Source organism: Miscanthus floridulus, chromosome 9 (assembly GCF_019320115.1).
Source record: "Miscanthus floridulus cultivar M001 chromosome 9, ASM1932011v1, whole genome shotgun sequence".
NCBI lineage: Eukaryota > Viridiplantae > Streptophyta > Magnoliopsida > Poales > Poaceae > Miscanthus > Miscanthus floridulus.
The window spans coordinates 85,196,548-85,214,526 of record NC_089588.1 but is presented as its reverse complement, the minus strand read 5'-3'; the positions used below and the strand labels follow the sequence as shown (position 1 = coordinate 85,214,526).

The 17,979-nt window shown below is 44.3% G+C and overlaps 1 long non-coding RNA gene and 1 pseudogene across 1 annotated transcript; both read right to left on the bottom strand.

Annotated features, from left to right (window-relative positions):
- Positions 1 to 634: 634 nt before the first annotated feature.
- On the bottom strand, positions 635 to 1,849 carry LOC136483248 (uncharacterized). Its single transcript, XR_010765375.1, has 3 exons — positions 1,738 to 1,849; positions 1,280 to 1,354; positions 635 to 687 (listed from the first exon to the last, which is right to left on the bottom strand). It is a non-coding gene; the product is annotated as an uncharacterized lncRNA (long non-coding RNA).
- Positions 1,850 to 15,662: 13,813 nt separating this feature from the next.
- Positions 15,663 to 16,863, bottom strand: LOC136480209 (bisdemethoxycurcumin synthase-like; annotated as a pseudogene).
- Positions 16,864 to 17,979: the final 1,116 nt, after the last annotated feature.

Here is a 17,979-nt window from a genome sequence, read left to right as displayed (position 1 = left end):
AAAATAGGAAAAAGAAGAGAAGCGTACCATTAGGCATTCTGGCAGGTCATTGTCCTGCGTCCTCATGTGAGTCTGCATATATGTAAAGAGCTACTCATTAGGCATTTCTAGTCTAACTAGAATCTAAGCATGTGAGTCTATCAAGAGGAGTCACCAAGAGAGAAGTTAGCTGCTGGTATGACTAAAACAAGGCCAGACCTTTATGATAGTGTAGAGATGAGCTTCAGCCTTCTCCTTCTTGTGCTCTTTCTCTTCTTGTTCTTTCTTCAACCTTATCTGTATAAGAACAGTTCAATCAATCACTATCTTCAACGAAAATACTAAGATGATACAAAGAAAAGGTGGAAAGTATACAAGAACTACTTACATGCAAATGCTCAGCAATATCCTTCTCATCGACATTACACATTATTTTCTCCTTGTCACTCTCATGTATATAGACAAGCATATAGGCGTTCGAATACTTTGTGAATTTGAATGGTGTGTTATTGAAACCAGGGTTTATTTGAGGCAACTGTTCCATACAAAGAAGAAATAAGAAGAAAGTTAATAGAAGTCCACAAGTAACTGCATTGTACTGAATGAACATTTGTTATAAAGAATGTTACCTCTTCCTCACCCCCATACTGCTCTTCAAGTGCCTTTTTAGTGTCTTCTTTTGTAACCTGCTCATCATCGAATTTGTACCTAAAAACCAACCAGAAAAATTCATAGAGATGGCAGCTGTAAAACATTTTCAAAGATATAGTAACCGGATGACAATGTGCTGTGCATAAGCAAAGAAAGTGATTCCATATGCCATCTGGTTAAATAAGATATTACTGTGAAAAGAAGGTTCTTTATCACTATGAACTGTCAATGATAAAGCTAACCAACAGATTCAGAGGATTGCATTGCATGTTGACACAAGACACAAGATGGTGATAAAGCCAGCAATGAGTATACTGAAGTTGTGAGCAGGGCTAAGTGTAAATATATACAATACTCAGTTCAATATCATGCAGCTGTTACATATATATCACGCCCATCCATTCTAGGCCCATATTGGCCCATATGTTGTATATATAAGAGAGACATCAAGTCTAATTGGGAGGTTATCTTCCCACAAATTATTCCAAGGTAACAGCAGCATGTAGCATTTTAAGAATCACAAATATGTCTTAAGCTTAAAATGCTGGGCCACAATCAAAATAATGGTGCACGATAGAAAATTATTAAGGCAAACTACCAGAAGACACATCTACCAGCATGAACTGAAACTCATGAGATGGAAACACACCACTGATCCGAGAGTGTCGGCCGAATGAAAGCATAGTAGTGACCACCATGTACTCCCCCACTATGAACAAGAACACTGAATGAAAAAAGACAGGCAACAATGGATCATTTCTGTATGCATGCTGTCAAGAATACATGAATAATGTGAAATAAACTATCAGAACAAAGAAGACAACAATTTTCTTCAAATTTGCACATTTTCCAACACAGCTTCACTATGTAGGCCAAAAGGACAATGTTGCATACATTCAATTTATTGGCCAATTTCTACACTCAGGTTCTTCTGTATTACATGAACCAGAGATCAGCGTCTAGAAAAAAGTAACTGAAACTTAAAGGAAAAGTGCTACACTGGTTGGAATTTCACATTTCTATATACATGAATTAGATTTCTCCATTATAGCTGTTGCACCTATATACCATTCAAAGAATTGGAACAATATATGACAAATAAATTACCTGTGAAGCGTATAGAGGTTTCTAATACTTCGATCTGCATCTGGAGAAAGATATTTTCCATTGTCTCTATCAAGATCAAGTTGAAGAGGAAACTCATAGCGGTCATTAATCTGTAGATGTAGGTAGTTCTTCATCACGAATCCTAGATAATCTTATTAACCATTTCTTAAACAAAAGACATCTAATGTTAATTGTTGAGGAAGCCACACATAGACAATAGAAAACTGAATTAGGCAAACAAGAACATGAAACAGATAATCCTAACAAAGAAAGAACCAGAGCTACAAAAGACATCTAATGTGAAATATGATTTATGAATCATGCACAGTACATTGTAAAGGAATATAACTTATTTTCCTTTTCATGAAGTAACCCTTCATAATGTAGAAGACTATAGCAATTAATATTTAACTGCAATCTAAAGCTAAAAAGATTTAATATCTGGAAACCATAGTACAAAATCAGTTTTCAGATCACTTATGCTTGCCAACTACAGAGAGAAGCTTGATGCGACTTCTGCTTACCTGAGCCACTAATGGGCTTATCACCTGATCCTGATCATCTCAACACAACCAGGATTTGCCGTCGCTGGGAGCCGCCACCATTGAGCCGGTCGACGGATCTGGCCACCCCGAGCTTGCCGCTAACGGATCCGGCCGCCCTGAGCTCACCCATCGACGAATCCGGCCGCCCCAAGCTCGCTATCGATAGATCCGGTCGCCCTGAGCTCACCACCGATGGATCCACTCGCCTAGACCTGGGAGTGTCATCGGGGGTTGTCGCTGCTCGTGCTCAGGGGAGGGAGTGGCTTGCCTGCTGCCTTAGAGGGAGTGGCCGCCCCACCACAGAGAGGGAGCGCTAGGAGAGATGGAGGGATTGAGCACCGGTGGGAGAGAGGGAGGGAGCATCGGGGAAGATCCTGGTGGCGTCGGGAGGGGGAGAGAGCGTAGAGGAGAGAAAGAGAGGGGAGGGGAAGAGTCGCCCTGGCCGCTGCTCTGAAGATATTTTTCGACTGTGCTTTGGAATATATAGTCAGAGTTATTTGTAGGGGCGGCTGGTGATTGAGCCGCCCCTACAAATAGAAACACCAGGGGCGGCTGGTGAGTGAGCCGCCCCTATAAATCAGACATATTTGTAGGGGCGGCTGGTATCACCAGCCGCCCCTGCTGTTCCATTTGTAGGGGCGGCTAGTCTCTAGGCTCCCGAGCACGCCACTGTAGTGGCGGCTCTATCACCAGCCGCCCCTAAAAAAAATTTATCCCGTTGCTACAAACCGTTTTTCACGTAGTGTCCTATGACAAATGAATGAGGAGAAGCGGGAAGCAGTGGAGAGCTAGTTCTTTTAGCTTCCAGTAAGTAGTGTAAATAGAGAAGTGATTCTTGTCAGCTCCACACCAGAATCTAGTTGCATTTTAAGTTGCTACTAACCTTGCAGCTTAAGGCTGACAGGGAACCAAATTCGTTGGGCTTGGATTTATATTTTATAGTACATTTATTCTAATAATATAAAATAAAATAAAAGGGAACACCTCGTCCTCTTATCTAGGGGCTGGTTTTGGAAGTTGGAATACATGAATTTTACAGAATTTGCACAGGAATTTCACTTGAATCAGTTTGATCAGTTCAATTTCACCTGACAAACGTAAGAACAAAAAAAAAATGTCATGTTGTTCCAAACAACATCAAGCATGTGATTATGTGAACCTGTCCATATCCTATCCCCTCCGCCCGGCTCTGCATGAGTTGGGCTCCACACAAGGGGTGGAAAGCGAGCCAACTGTATTTGTTAGCTTCCTTTATAATTGATATAAGCTTATTTGTCATTGTCTCCTCAATTTTATGAGCCGCAACTTTAAACTAAGCTTAACGATCAGAGCCTAACGAGAGTCGAGCCGAATTCAAAAGTCACTCAAAATGAACTCATTTTCATTTCCAAAGAAACATTACCCTAGATTTGACATCACTGCCGGTTCAAAAACCCACTTCACTGTCGGATTTTGAACCGACAGTGGCATACCGGCAGTGATGGGGGTTGACATCACTGTCGGTCCTTAAAAACCGACACTGATCTACAGGAAACAATGTCGGTTTCTGGCTCCGCCCGGCAGTGTCCAGTTGAACAACACTGCCGGTTTGTAGTGCCAATCGATAGTGACGGTTGCTTTAAGAGTGTCGGTTCTTGGCTCAAGCCAGCAGTGTTGAGTAAGCCTACATTGTCGGTTCATAGATCAAACCGACAGTGTTGTAATAAATATCAGTGTCGGTTCATGGATCAAACCGGCAGTGTTCTTGTAACTATCAGTGTCGGTTCATGGTTCAAGCCGGCAGTGTTGAGCAAGACAACACTGTCAGTTTGCTTCTAACCGACAGTGATGGTTACGACAACACTACCGGTTTGTTGCTAACCGACAGTGATGGCCCGTTCGTATTTTATTGTGTTATAATTTATTTTAATTTATATTTTTTATGGAATCGGGTTTCGCTTTATATATGCTACGTAGACGACAGGTCCATCAATATTACACATTACAAATATTACGATTACAATTCAAATGTTCTTATCCATATCTCGATCCTTCAAAATAAAAAAGAAATGTTCTTGGACTTCACACATGCTTCTCGGACATCTTACAATAATCTGGCGAGCCGCTCTGGGCCATACTGGTCCTTGTACTTCACGGATTGTGCAATGGAAAATACTCCATCTTTTTCTAATACCTCAGCTAAGATGAATTTTGCCAGCTCCGATTGTAGTGCGACGATCTCCATGTCTAGCAGCCTTTCGTGCTTATATTTCTTGCACTGTCATTCAAAAAAGATGATATCCAAAGAGGAACAGTAAATCATTATATTGAATTATTAACAGACATAAATAAAATGGGGATTATACACACCAACTTATTGGCTTCTTTCTATTTTCCACCGATGTAGCGAAGCATTGCCCATATTACATAAAACCCACATTCATTGTTTCCCGCCGGCTGTGATAGGTACTTCCCCTCTATTTGGACAACCTTGACTGGGACCGGCGTTCTACCGATATGTCTTCTTCGGACACTGAGCAACATTAAAAGGAGAAACATTAGAATGCGGTATGTGTGATTAGAAAATAATAGTTATTAGGATCGCTTACTAATTCAGCACTATCACTAGTGCATCGAGATGATGAAATGTTTTTTTCTTCGAGTCCCACAACTCCAACAGATTTTTGGCAAGATTAACACAAATAAAGACGAAATGGTTGCTGCAATCACATAATCCTAATTATCGAATAATCTTAACAAAAAAAGAAGCATAAAATTAAAAGCCGAGAACACATACTCGCAGTTGTAGGCTAGAAGTATGTGGGTTTTCTTCTTTATCATGAATTCGTCGAAAACAGCAATCAATCTCTGTTTCAGGTCTTCCACGTCACATCCATAGAGGCCTAGACATGTCATCTCATTGACTCGCATGGGGTCCAAAAAGCCTATGTAATCGCATTTGCTTTTTAGAATGCAAAATTTTGCTATACACCTACATGAAATCATGGGTAGTGCTCAAAAGTTAACAATTTGTGTCTCGAGAGAGTAGTTAATTGTAATATCGTGCGTGTAGGGTACTTACATAGTCCACAACGTCAACATTTGAGCATCAAAAGAGCGTTTCTGGTATAGCTGGAACAAGCACTTCCACTCGACATCGAACTTCTCTTCTTCAGGATATTAGAAAACATGTGGCGAACGGATAATAACATCAAAACCAAAGTTGTCCGTCTTTGTTGCTTGAGCCATGTAATATTCATGTAACTGGCGCATATATGTTGTCAGATTTTTATACTCATGATCGAGAACCAAAAGATTGCCCCTTTCATACTTCATTGCCGGCGTTCCCGTCCCTTGTGCATCATAATAGATGTTCGCGGCCTCTTCCATGGTTAAATCAGGGTTGTCTTCGACTAACTTCATAATGTTCCTTAAATCTTTATTGTGTATTTCTTCGTCTCTTGTTGTAGCGTATTTATTCTATGTCCGCCTTTCGAATTCGGACTTCAACAAAAATGGAGGCAGTGAGGCATATAGATTGAAGAAACTAACACAATCTTCCTTCGAGATGTGTGCTGTAAATTTTTCTTTCATCAAGGTGGTAACGCTGCCACTGAACGACCTTTTTTCTGTTGGTCCACTTTGGGAGCATTAGCGACCGAATACAAGGACCTTTTCTACGACTATGAGGATGTCCTTGATCTTGTTTTGGGCTGATGTGGAGGAGGAGGATGACGACGAGAATTCTATTTTCCTAGCGCTGGTGAAGATAGAGGAGGAGGAGGAGGAGTCTCCTTTCTCGAGGCTGATGAAGATGGAGTCGGACGAGGAGGAATAGAAGGAGACCTCTGTCTTCTCAGGGGTGATGGCTCCGGATGAGGAGGAGAGTGATCTCTATTGGGAGATGGTGAGTGATCATCGCGGGTAGGCGAAGACTCGCAGTCGTCCTCATAATCAGAGGACAATTGATGGTCAAGCTTAATGAAGCGCTTGCACCATGCCACTTGAGAGCCCTTGTTTTGACCAAGTTTTGGCATGTCTTCCACTACGGGGTACTCAATGGGTATCTTATTATACTTCTTATCAAGTATTCTGTCAATGGTGACGCGAGCGTACCCCAGTGGAATTAGGCGGCCATTAATTGTCCCGTCTCCCATAGGCCAGGCCTGGCCAAGCGCCACCTTGTCCTTTGTCCATTCCTGACGGATGTACAACCTGACATTGACGGGTTCAGTGATGTCGTCCACCGGATGAGGCACATTCGCCTCTTCTTCGTCGAGCGGGGTCGATCCGCAGCTGCTGTGACCCCTAAACTATGGGCTAAAGGCACTAGGAGTAGGGTTTTGTGGTACTACTAACCCCTTGGACAACAAAATTTGCTCGACTCATGCTTCAACGGTCACCTCAATCTATGCTTCCATTATGTCTTATATTTCTTTTAGTCTCCTCAAATACTCTGCCTCATGTTCCGCTCTACCCCTCGAGCGACTCCGGTAAGTGTTAGATTCTTGGGGGAATGCTAGTTTCCAAGGAGCAACACCGGTTCCTCTAGTGCGACCAGGGTGCTCCTTGGTTCCGAGTGCTTGGGTGAGCACGTCTTTCTCCCTATTAGAAGTGTGAGTCCCTTGCCTCACCTCCTCAGTTACTTGGGAGATCCTCTAGATGAGTTCGCTCATGGGTTGATTTGAGGAGCTAAAGCTCCCATCCTCAGCGTGTCGTACATTTCTCCCTATACAGTATAATACCGATCTAGGCTCCTAGTTGGCGGTCTTAACCTAAATGCCTTCCTCAGCAAGGCGATCCATCTTTTGAAGTTCTGCTTTAAATTTTGGCATCTTTTTGGCATAGCCACGAGAGCCAAGATGATGAGGATTCGTCGCTTTCTGCGAATTCTCCTAATTCTTCCTGCTCAGTTCTAAGTACTCCTCGGATAACCTGTATTCCTTGAAAGCCTACCAAAAGTCCTTCTGCTTACTAAACTGTCCACCATCGAAATCTAGCTCTTTATTTTGGAGGACAAAATTCTTGTACAATGTCCCCTTGAAATTCTTGAAGCATGTCTCCATAATTTCTTTTGCTTTTTTCTTGACTAACTCCCTGTCATACTCGGCTAGAAATGTGAAATACTCTGGGATCTTGACATCCCATATGTAATCCTTCTCGCTTTCGGTAACCCTCCACCGGTCATCATCTTTCCCAATCCACTTCCTATACTTAATTGGGATGAAGTCCCTAATAAGTAACCCGAGGATAGTCTTGTATTTGGTCAAAGCTATAGGCGGTGAGAGTGGATCCCCGAATTCATCAAACTCAGTAATGTGCCAGTGTGCATTCCTACCAACAGGAATCTTTGACACGCCTCGCTTGGATCTGGCCTTCCTGCTACCTAAACCCTCTGGCTCCTCGGTCGGCGGAGGCTCCTGCTAGAGACACCAAGTAAGCTATGACCCTCTCAATTAATTAGCGTGTATGGCTACATAGTGACATGATACCAAAGTTACCTGGCCATCTTGGTCATTTTGACCCAGATCGAGTAGGCTGGACAGGATTCATGGCTGCTCGTTCTCACCGACCTGATTGACACCGTCACCGTTTGTCGGATCATGTGGCTCTCCCATCCTAGTGATATCAGCTACTTCTTATTGCCGATCAGTTCTTTGGCGACGGGGTAACAGGCGATGATGAGTCATGGCTATGACCCGATCGTGGTTAGTTTTGGCCATGGACAACTACTAATAGCATATGTTCATATATATAATATGTTTAATGCAAAGTCTAATAATAAGTCCACATACAACAAAGTCAAATAATAGCATATGTTCACCTAGAACAAATTCATTGTTTGATTGACCACATACAACAAAGTCCACCTACTGTTCTACGAAACTAAGCCTACATCAACATCCAAATAAGAAAAGCGATGACCATAACCATAAATAAAAGCATGACATCTTTCCAAGACCAAGGAGCAATTCTCCTAATCTTCACATCTCTGGCGGGTGGCTTCTCTTCGATCTCTAGTGCCAGCGAATGGCCATGGTTTACATTCATTGGACCATAGTAGGCCGGTTGCCCACGGTTTGCAAGGTAGGCCGGATGACTATAGTAGGCCCTCAAAGCTTCAGCTTCTGTGTTGTATTTTTTGTGCAAATTACTAGGGTAGCGATTGACTTGAACATAGCAATCTTCCCAGATTTGATAAATCCTAGGCATGTGACTAACATGCACTACATACCATGCCATGGTTGCCTATACATTGAAGTAAATTAGGCATGTGGTAAGTGGTAATGGTAACTCACTAAACAAGAGTTATTATTCAAGTTATATGGCCAAACTAAATCTATTTAATGTTCTTTATCCTTGACATGATAAAAAAATAACCTCAATAATTGGACTGTCTATTATTCGAAGATCAATGTGGTTTAGTAATCATACTTGCTGCTACTGCTGAGCCAATTTTAAAAGTTGTTTTTAACTTTTTTCTGGAACAAACATCTATAGATGCCTTTTTTAAGCATGCTATACATTCCATCAAAATCAATTGACACTCTACCTATAGCGATTATACCTGTACACATTTGACAAGAATCCATCAATTGACACTCTACCTATAGCTAAACCAAGGAGTAACAGCATGTAACTCAATCGAATAGGAATCGGCTGCTATTGGGAAGACAACAACCATGGGGCATTTCATCGAGCACTTAGCAGATAGTGAGCCATGCACTCACCGTGGGGGTGGGAAAGCAGCTATCCGTGCACGCTCCTAAAGGCCTCGGCGGTGCTCCGGCATCTAGCGGTGGACGACGTGGGGAGTGCTCCGACATGGGGCGGTGCACGGGCGTCGACGTCGAAGAAGAGGAGCGTGGGGCTGGGAACAGCGGCGCGGGGGGGGGGGGTGGATAGTTGCTCCGACGTGGGGCAGTGCACGGGCCTCGGCGTCAAAGAAGAGGAGCGTGGGGCTAGGAACGGCGGCGCAGGGGGCGGTGGATGGGTGCTCTGGCTTGGGTCGGTGCATGGGCGTCGGCGTCGAAGAAGAGGAGCGCGGGGCTAGAAACGGTTGGCGCGGGGTTCAACCCACGGCGGGCTTTTATACCAGACCTCGTCACTACCAGTTCTAATTAGAAACCGACAGTGATGGGGGTACATCACTGTCGGTTGTAAGTAGAAACCGACAGTGATGGGGGTATATCACTGTCGAGCCATTCTTTAAACCGGTAGTGATTGCCGTGTAGCGGTTATAGCATAAGTAACTTATCTTTTCCACACTTTTCGAATACCTTCTACTGGCTCAATGGTTAAGACCCCGCAACTCAGCCCCCGATACCCATGTTCAAATCTTGGGCAGCCCAATTTTTTAGTTTAATTTTATAATTTATTAAGCATATGTATTCCTATATCGAAATGGCTTGAATTTTTTTTGATTTAGTGTCTGAACTCTATAGCCCGAGACCCGAGCTCAAACCTGAGGGCTGGCATAATTTTTTTTTTAATTTTTTATATATCACTGTCGGTTTTCAAAATAAACCGACAGTGATAACAAGCATCACTGACGGTTTCTTCTCATCACTGCCGGTTTTTTGAAACCGACAATGATGTTTATATATATTAAAAAAATTCTTTTATATACTGAATTAATAGAAGCATATGTATTCCTATGTCAAAATGGCTGAAAAATCTTTGGTAAGCTTGTACACCCAAATTAAGATCGCACATAGGATCTTAGGTTTTTCTAATCAATTTTTTATTAATTATATTTTTTGTGTGCTAAATGAGACAAAAGAGGGTGAATTTCATCTGGTACCCAATAGATTTTTTCATCCACCTCCAGAAAATTCTTATCCCTAAGGCACATTAGAGCCTGTGTAAATGTTTGGCACCATTCTGGATCTTTTCGTGGGTAGACTCAGTTCAACCTATAATTAAACTGTCTCGTCGCGCGGGAATTCAATTAAACCTCAGAAAGTAGCAAATCATGTCCGGAAAATCCAAAACATAGTGTTTCCTTCACACGTGGCACGTGTAAGCCCAAAAAAAGTTTGAGACCAATACAACACCAGAATGCATATGAACCACAGAAACCTTAATAACCTATGTGTATAGTCAAGGTTCAATGAAAAGGCACATGTACCTCTGTGAAGCATGTATACTCAGCCTATGTCGAAATGGCTTGAATTTTTTTTTGGCAAGCTTGTACACGCAAATTAAGACCCCATATAGGATCTTAGGTTTTTCTGAACAGTTTGTTTATTTATTATATTTTTCTCTGTGCCAAATGAGACAAAAGAGGGTGAATTTCTTCTTGGACCCAATAGATTTTGTCATCCACCTTCACAAAATTCTTATCCCTGGAGCATATTAGAGCCTGTGTAAAAGTTTGGCACCATTCCGGATCTTTTCGTGAGTAGAGTCAGTTCAACCTATAATTAAACTGTCTCGTCGTGCGGAAATTCAATTAAACTTCAGAAATTAGCAAACCATCTCTGAAAAATCCCAAACTTGGTGTTTCGTTCACATGTGACACGTGCAATCCTAAGAAAAAGTTTGAGACCAATACCACACCGAAATGCCTATAAACCACAGAAACCTTGATAACCTATGCGTATAGTCATGGTTCGATGAAAGGACACATGTACATCTGTGAAGCATGTATACTTTGCCTATGTTGAAATGACTTGAATTTTTTTTGGCAAGCATGTACACCCAAATTAAGACCGCACACAGGATCTTAGGTTTTTCTGATAAATTTTTTATTTATTATATTTTTCTCTGTGCCAAATTAGACAAAAGAGGATGAATTTCATCTTGGACCCAATAGATTTTTTCATCCACCTCCACAAAATTCTTATCCCTAGGGCATATTAGAGTCTGTGTAAAAGTTTGGCACCATTCTGGATCTTTTTATGGGTAGACTCAGTTCAACCTATAATTAAACGGTTTCGTCACGCGGAAATTCAATTAAACCTCCGAAAGTAGAAAACCATCTTCGAAAAATTCCAAACTTGGTGTTTCCTTCACACGTGGCATGTGCAAGCCTGAGAATAATTTTAAGACCAATACGACACCGAAATGTATATTTCTAATTGCCCAACAAATGTTATACGAATTACATGCATGACAATAATTAAACACACAAAGTCGTACATATTAAAATTAGAACCCAATTAAACTATGACCTTGAAAACCTAGCTAAATAAATATTAATTACTATCAGAATCACTGTCGGGATCGATTAGGCCACGCACACTAACATGCCTCTGTAGCCATATATGGTAGTTGATGTCACGGATTTTGTATCCGCTTGTATCGATGAAGTTCAATGCCCGTATGAGTGCACTCTCTCATGCCTCACAATACCGAAATAATGGTCGACCATAGATGTAACCTACTGAATGACCATTGCCCCTGTTAGTAATCCTTATGCAGTACTAGCGTCCTTCTATAGTGAGCTGGCCGAGGTTTCCATTGCAGAAGTCCCAATCGTACCCGAGTTGCTCCATAGCTTGGTCTAGAACGGCCCACAAGCCACATGCAGCATAGGTAAGGTCCTGTAGCGCAATCTGCATGCGGAGAAAAAGAAAAAAATTAGAGAATGTTATTACAATAATAAACAACAAATAACCACGACTCAGGTATAAGTGACCATTTTACTACATCTGCATGGTTGTAGCTTGCAAACCATTCGCTTCCTTGTGGGATGGGGATATCACCAGCATTCAAAGCAAGTGCTTTGAAGTGCGAGAAATCAGGCACATCATAGCAAATACGTCGAAGTGCCTCTAAACAGATGCGCACGACACTTAATTAGGCGCTTATCATGTCTGGGCTCTGTATTCCCGTCCCGTGGATATGGTTATGATGATTTGAACCCCTCACATAAATGAAAAAAACTGAGTTCATACATCCATAGCCGACCACTTGCATTAGATGTCGTGTTCTCGATGATGTCCGAGATAAAGAACCAGCTAAGTGCTATTTGCAGCCAATCTATTGGGGGATATAGTCTGCGACATATATGCATGCAACAATGATATTAAACTAATTATACTTATTTGTTAGCATAAAAAACAAAAGATGTTGGAAAATATTTCATACAATAGCTGGAACAGGGAACCGTGGAATGACCACATTAGGAGCGAATGACTCATCGCTAGGGTGGAAACCTGGTTCTTGTGGTGGGGGAGGTCCGTTGTTCATACCACCTGATCGATAAAATGCAAAAAAATATGAACATAAAATATATGCACAAAAAATTCTTCCAAGTAAAATGTGGCAACATAATTAAATATAGATCAAATGCAAGGAATAAGAATATATATAAATGTAGAATGCAAAGAAACATGAATATAAATATAGATCAAATGAATATAGATACAATATTGGAGAAGACAATATATCAATACCATTGAAAAATGCAGGAGCCATGACCAAATCACATAGAGAGAGAGTTGATGTCTTGAGAAGTGAGAGTGAAACATGAGAAATGAGACTGAGAGAGTTCGTGGGTGGGTGGGATCGATGTATGTGGTTGACAGTTTGTTTTATATAGGAGGGCATGGACATCTCTGCCGGTTTTTAAATAGAACCAATAGTGAAGGTGGTAATCACTACCGGTTTCTAAATAGAACCGATAGTGAAGGTGGCTATCACTGCCAGTTTCTAAATAGAACCGGCAGTGAAGGTGCAGATATGTAAATAATATATTTATTTAGATACTACAGTGCGAAAGTTTTAATAAGAACCGACAGTGAAGGCGCTGCTACTACATTGTCTCCCTTCCCAAGGACAACCTCCAGTTTGTTGAGTTCTCGAAGTGTCGTAGGCCCGTCTCGATATTTTAGAGCTAAGCGTTTCTCAATAGCACCATTGAAATCTTTTCTGTTCCTGCGGTAAGGGTGATCCTTAGGTAGGAGCCTACGGTGTCCCATATAAACTATCTTTGAGTTATTTAGCAGATTTACCGCATCGGTGTCGTCCAAGCACTCGACACATCCAGTATAGCCTTTTGTCTTCTCGCCGGACAACGAACCTCGACTTGGCAGGTCGGTGATTGTAGCGATAAGTACTCCCTTGATCGTGACATGTTCCTTTTAGTAATCGTCCCAAACATCCGACACACCCTTTTCAAACATCTCCACTAGTTCATCGATCACTGGTTCCAGAAACACATCGATGTCATTCCCAGGCTGTCTTGGCCCTTGGATCAGTAGTGGCATCTAGATGTACGATCGCTTCATACAGACCCAAGGTGAAAGGTTGTATATACAGAGCGTCACTGGCCAGGTGCTATGATTGCTTATAACTTAGTCGAAAGGATTCATCCCATCTGTGCTCAAAGCAATTACAACTCCACCGATGTCCTTATAGAACATAGTATTGACAGTCCTCCAGTCATGCCCATCGGCGGGATGCCTCATCATTGTATCTTTCTTACGCTCTTCACCATGCCAGCGCAACAGCTTGGCTGACTTTACACATGTAAACAACCTATGCACCCGGGGAGCTATAGGGAAATACCAAACGACCTTTACGGGACCTCCTCTGGTCTTGGTGCCCTCATCTGACGGTTCTTCCTTGTACCGTGGAGCTTCACACTTGGAGCACTTGTCCAAGTCTTTGTATTTTTCTCCACGGTATAATATGCAATCATTGGAACACGCGTGGATTTTTTCAACCTCGAGGCCGATGGGACAAATCATTTGATTGGCCAAGTATGTCTTTTCTGGCAACTCGTTTTTTCTAGGAGCATTTTCCTTATTATACCTAACAACTGATCGAAGTCTTTATCGCTCAATCCGTTTGTTGATTTCAACTCTAACAGCATGATGTCGGCTTCCAGTTTGCTCATTGGACAATTCCTATACAATGGGGTTTTGCCATCTTGTCTTATTTTCTCTAGCCTTCTCAGCTGTCTTTCACTAAGACATCTGGTCTCTACATTACGTAGCAGTTGAGAAATGTCATCATTATCCTCGGTGTCGTTAGCTAGCGTGTTCCTAAACACATTATTAACTGTGGCCGTAGGTTCCGTGTTGACACTGGGTTCCTCATCAGCATCGTGGATGGCTACGTCAGGCATGTCCACATCATCATCATTTTCCTACAGAACATTCACACCAACCTCGTCATGCATAGTCCATATCGTATAGTTTGGCATGAACCCCCTAGTAATCAAGTGCGATCGTATAGACTTAATTTGACGAAAGTTCCTATGATTCTTGCAATCTTTGCATATGCAGAAGACAGGGTTCCCATTCCCAGCATGGGCTTTGGCATCGGTGATAAACTGGCTGACGCCATGCATGTACCGCTTGTCCATTCGGGACAGATGCATCCACTCTCGATCTATCTCTACACAAAAAAATACTAAGACAGTAATTACAAAGAATTAATAAGAAATCGAGCTTTATGAACAACAATTGTAGCTCGAAAGTACCATTTTTGAAAAATATTATTTTACACTAATTATTGGAAAATTGAAATTGGTAGCCCGGCCCTGTAAATTAAAAATCATAGTAAAAAACAATTATTACACAATATTGAAGAACTATTCTACTCTACTTCTAAGAACTAATTATAGCATCACATACTAACAATGATGATCTTGACCACCATGGAATAATTAGCTAGAAATTTAAATGTGTTCATAGACACCAACCTTTTGGATGATGGATTCACCATAATTTGAGCCTGGCACAAATGTTCAATTGGAAAAGTGCTCTCTAGAATGGAGAAAGAACTAGAATGAGAATTAAGCAATGTAGCCATCAAAACGAAGCTAATTAAGCAACAAAATCAAAGGAGTCGATGTTTGTTACTAACCTTAAAGCAAAAAGATCAAGCCATTCTTCAAAATCCAAGCACCAGCTTCATGGTGAAGAGCAGCCGTAATAATGGAGGGAAGGGTCTAAACGCGTGCCTCTGTTCTCGGGATGGAAGAGAGGAGAAAGGAGATGACGGCTGCAACCTTTTTGTGTTGTAGGCTTATCACCGTCAGTTCTTGGCTAGAACCGACAGTGATAGAGCTTAATCACTGTCGGCTCTTGGCTTAAACCGGCAGTGATGAGTGCCCGCCAAAACACTGTCGGTTCAAGCCACAAACCGGCAGTGATATGGTCCTTCACTGTCGGTTTTAGCCCAGCCCCAATCATTTTTTTTATTTTCAAGCTCATAACCGGCAGTGAAGGTACATCACTGCCGATTCTCATAAATCCGACAGTGACGTGCAAATCTGGCGTAGTAAAAAATAAGTTCAATCGAGAATTTTTTAGACGAGCTACCGTCAACAAGTTTTTTTGTTTGGTCGTTCATGACACGCTATTAGATGCTCTAACTTCCACCACTACTTCCATAATGAACTGACACTAATTTTCGGGGATTCGTAGTGCCAAACCCCTTTTATGTTGGTCTTATTACAACTTTCACCCATTTTACAAGATAATATACTTTTTTTACTAACTCCACCATGCAAATTAAATATTAGTACTTATGCTTATTGTTGTATAAATTTGACCAAACTTAATATGGTCTGACTTATAAGAGAGAAAGGTAACATTTGCATGGTGCGCCGACTACGTAGCAAGCTGTGATGAGCTAGTCGGCTAGTCCTCGTCCTGGTTACCGAGGGCACGCAGCACCATGGTCTCGATAGTGAGCCCCGGTCCAAGACCCAACATGACGCCCCACTCGCAGTGGACATCAGCACCACCTTCACCTTGGCGGCGGCGTCGCCTCAGCTCGTCGATAACAAAGATGATCGTCGCGCCAAGCATGTTGCCGTACTCGCTGAGCACATATGCCGGCTGACCGCCAGCTTCTCGGGATGCAGACCGAGAGCGGCGTCGTAGCTATCCAAGATCGCACGGCCCCCGGGGTGCACTGCCCAGAACAGGCGGTTCCAGGCGCCGGAACCGCATCCCTCGAGGCCCAGCGGTGCCAGCGCGTCCACCAGGCAACGCTCGACGTTGCCGCGCAGCAGCGCCGGCAGCTTGGCGGACATGCGGTAGTCGAGGCCGTTCTCGCTGAGCCGGAACCAGACGGCGCGCTCCGTCCCCGGCAACGTCGCGCCTGCGACGCGGACGCCATAAGAAAGATGGGGCGCTCAGAGGAAGCCGCCGGGTTGGCACCGACGATCACGGCGCCGGCGCCATCGCTGAAATGGGAGTAGGCAACGAGCTCGTGGAGCTGAGCCTCGTCGGTGGCGCGGAATAAGGTGATGGCAGCGACGTCCGCGCAGGAGACGAGTACGCGCGCGCCCAGGTTGTTCTCGGCGAGGTCCTTGGCGACGCGGAGCGCGGCTGAGCCTGCGGAGCAGCCGTGGAGGTTCAGCACGGTGCGCTGCACGTCCGGGCGGAGTCCCAGGAGCGCAGCCAGGCGGACGTCCGGGCCTGGCTCGCCGGCCACGGAATTGGTGCTCACGACGAGGTGCGTGATGTCTGTTAGTAGTAATCCCAGCGCATTGGCTGGCTCAGTTAGTTAGGACTGCATGTTTCTTATTCAGTTTTGCATGCGGATGAGCACTGATCTGTGGTTGCCGTCTCGCGTAGAAGTAGCAGCGGGAGTGGCTCGCACGTCCTGAGGATGACCGGTGTTTGAGCGGCATCGTGGGCACGGGGATGGACGTGCTCGCCGCACGGTGCGCGCCTGACCACTGCGTGGTCCTGATAGTCTGTAACTCTGAATAAATAGAGAAGAGAAAGAACAGAAAACGCTGCTTGCAGTTCGCAGCACCAAACCCAGTGTCCCAAGTGTTCACGTTGTGTTTGAGTGCTTCTGTGATTTGCATTTGACGATTGCAAGCTCACCGGCTGTCAAGAACACCGGTTTAGAGCTGACAATTGGTATCAGAGCCGTAAGAGGAGGACCTAGCGCGTCGCGATGGTGTCGCTGAAGGGCCGAGGCGGCACGCCGCCGTCGGCCACGAAGGAGAAGGGCAGCGGTTCCGGCAGCAAGACTCCAACGCGCTCGCCGTCTCCAAGTCGATCACCACCGCGTCGTTCGCGGACTCGCCGCGGTGGCCGCTCGCGAACGCGGCGCCCACGGGAGGTCGTCGTCGAGCGCGTGGTCTAGGAGACGAGCGGCTCAGGCAACTGGCCGCAGCTCACGAAGACAAACTACGACTCCTGGTCGCTGTTGATGAAGCCGAAGATGCAAGCCCGTCATCTCTGGGAAGCAGTCGAGGACGAAGATGTCGACTTCCACGATGACCGAAGCGCACTGGAGGCGATCTGCTCCGGCGTTCCCCAGGAGATGGTGCCCACCCTGGCGACCAAGCTGTCGGCCAAGGAGGCGTGGGAGGCGATCCGGGCGATGCGCATCGGCGACGACCGGGTGCGGAAGTCGACTGCGCAGAGCCTGCGTGCGGAATACGAGCAAATTGCTTTCCGCGACGGGGAGTCCGTCGAGGACTTCGCCTTGCGACTGTCCAACATTGTGCAGCGCCTGGCGATCCTCGGGGACCCGGAGCCGGAACCGAAGGTGGTGGCGAAGTATCTCCGCGTCGCGCGTCCACGGTACAAGCAGCTCGTCGTCTCAATTGAGACCCTCCTCGACATCGACACGCTCTCTGTTGAGGAGGTCACCGGGTGGCTCAAGGCGGCAACCGACGACGAGCCGTCACTGGCGAAAGACATCTCCGGCAAGCTCCTGCTCACGGAGGAGCAATGGCTGGAGCGGTACAAGAAGAAAGACGGCGAGGCTGGCCGGGGCGGCTCGAGCT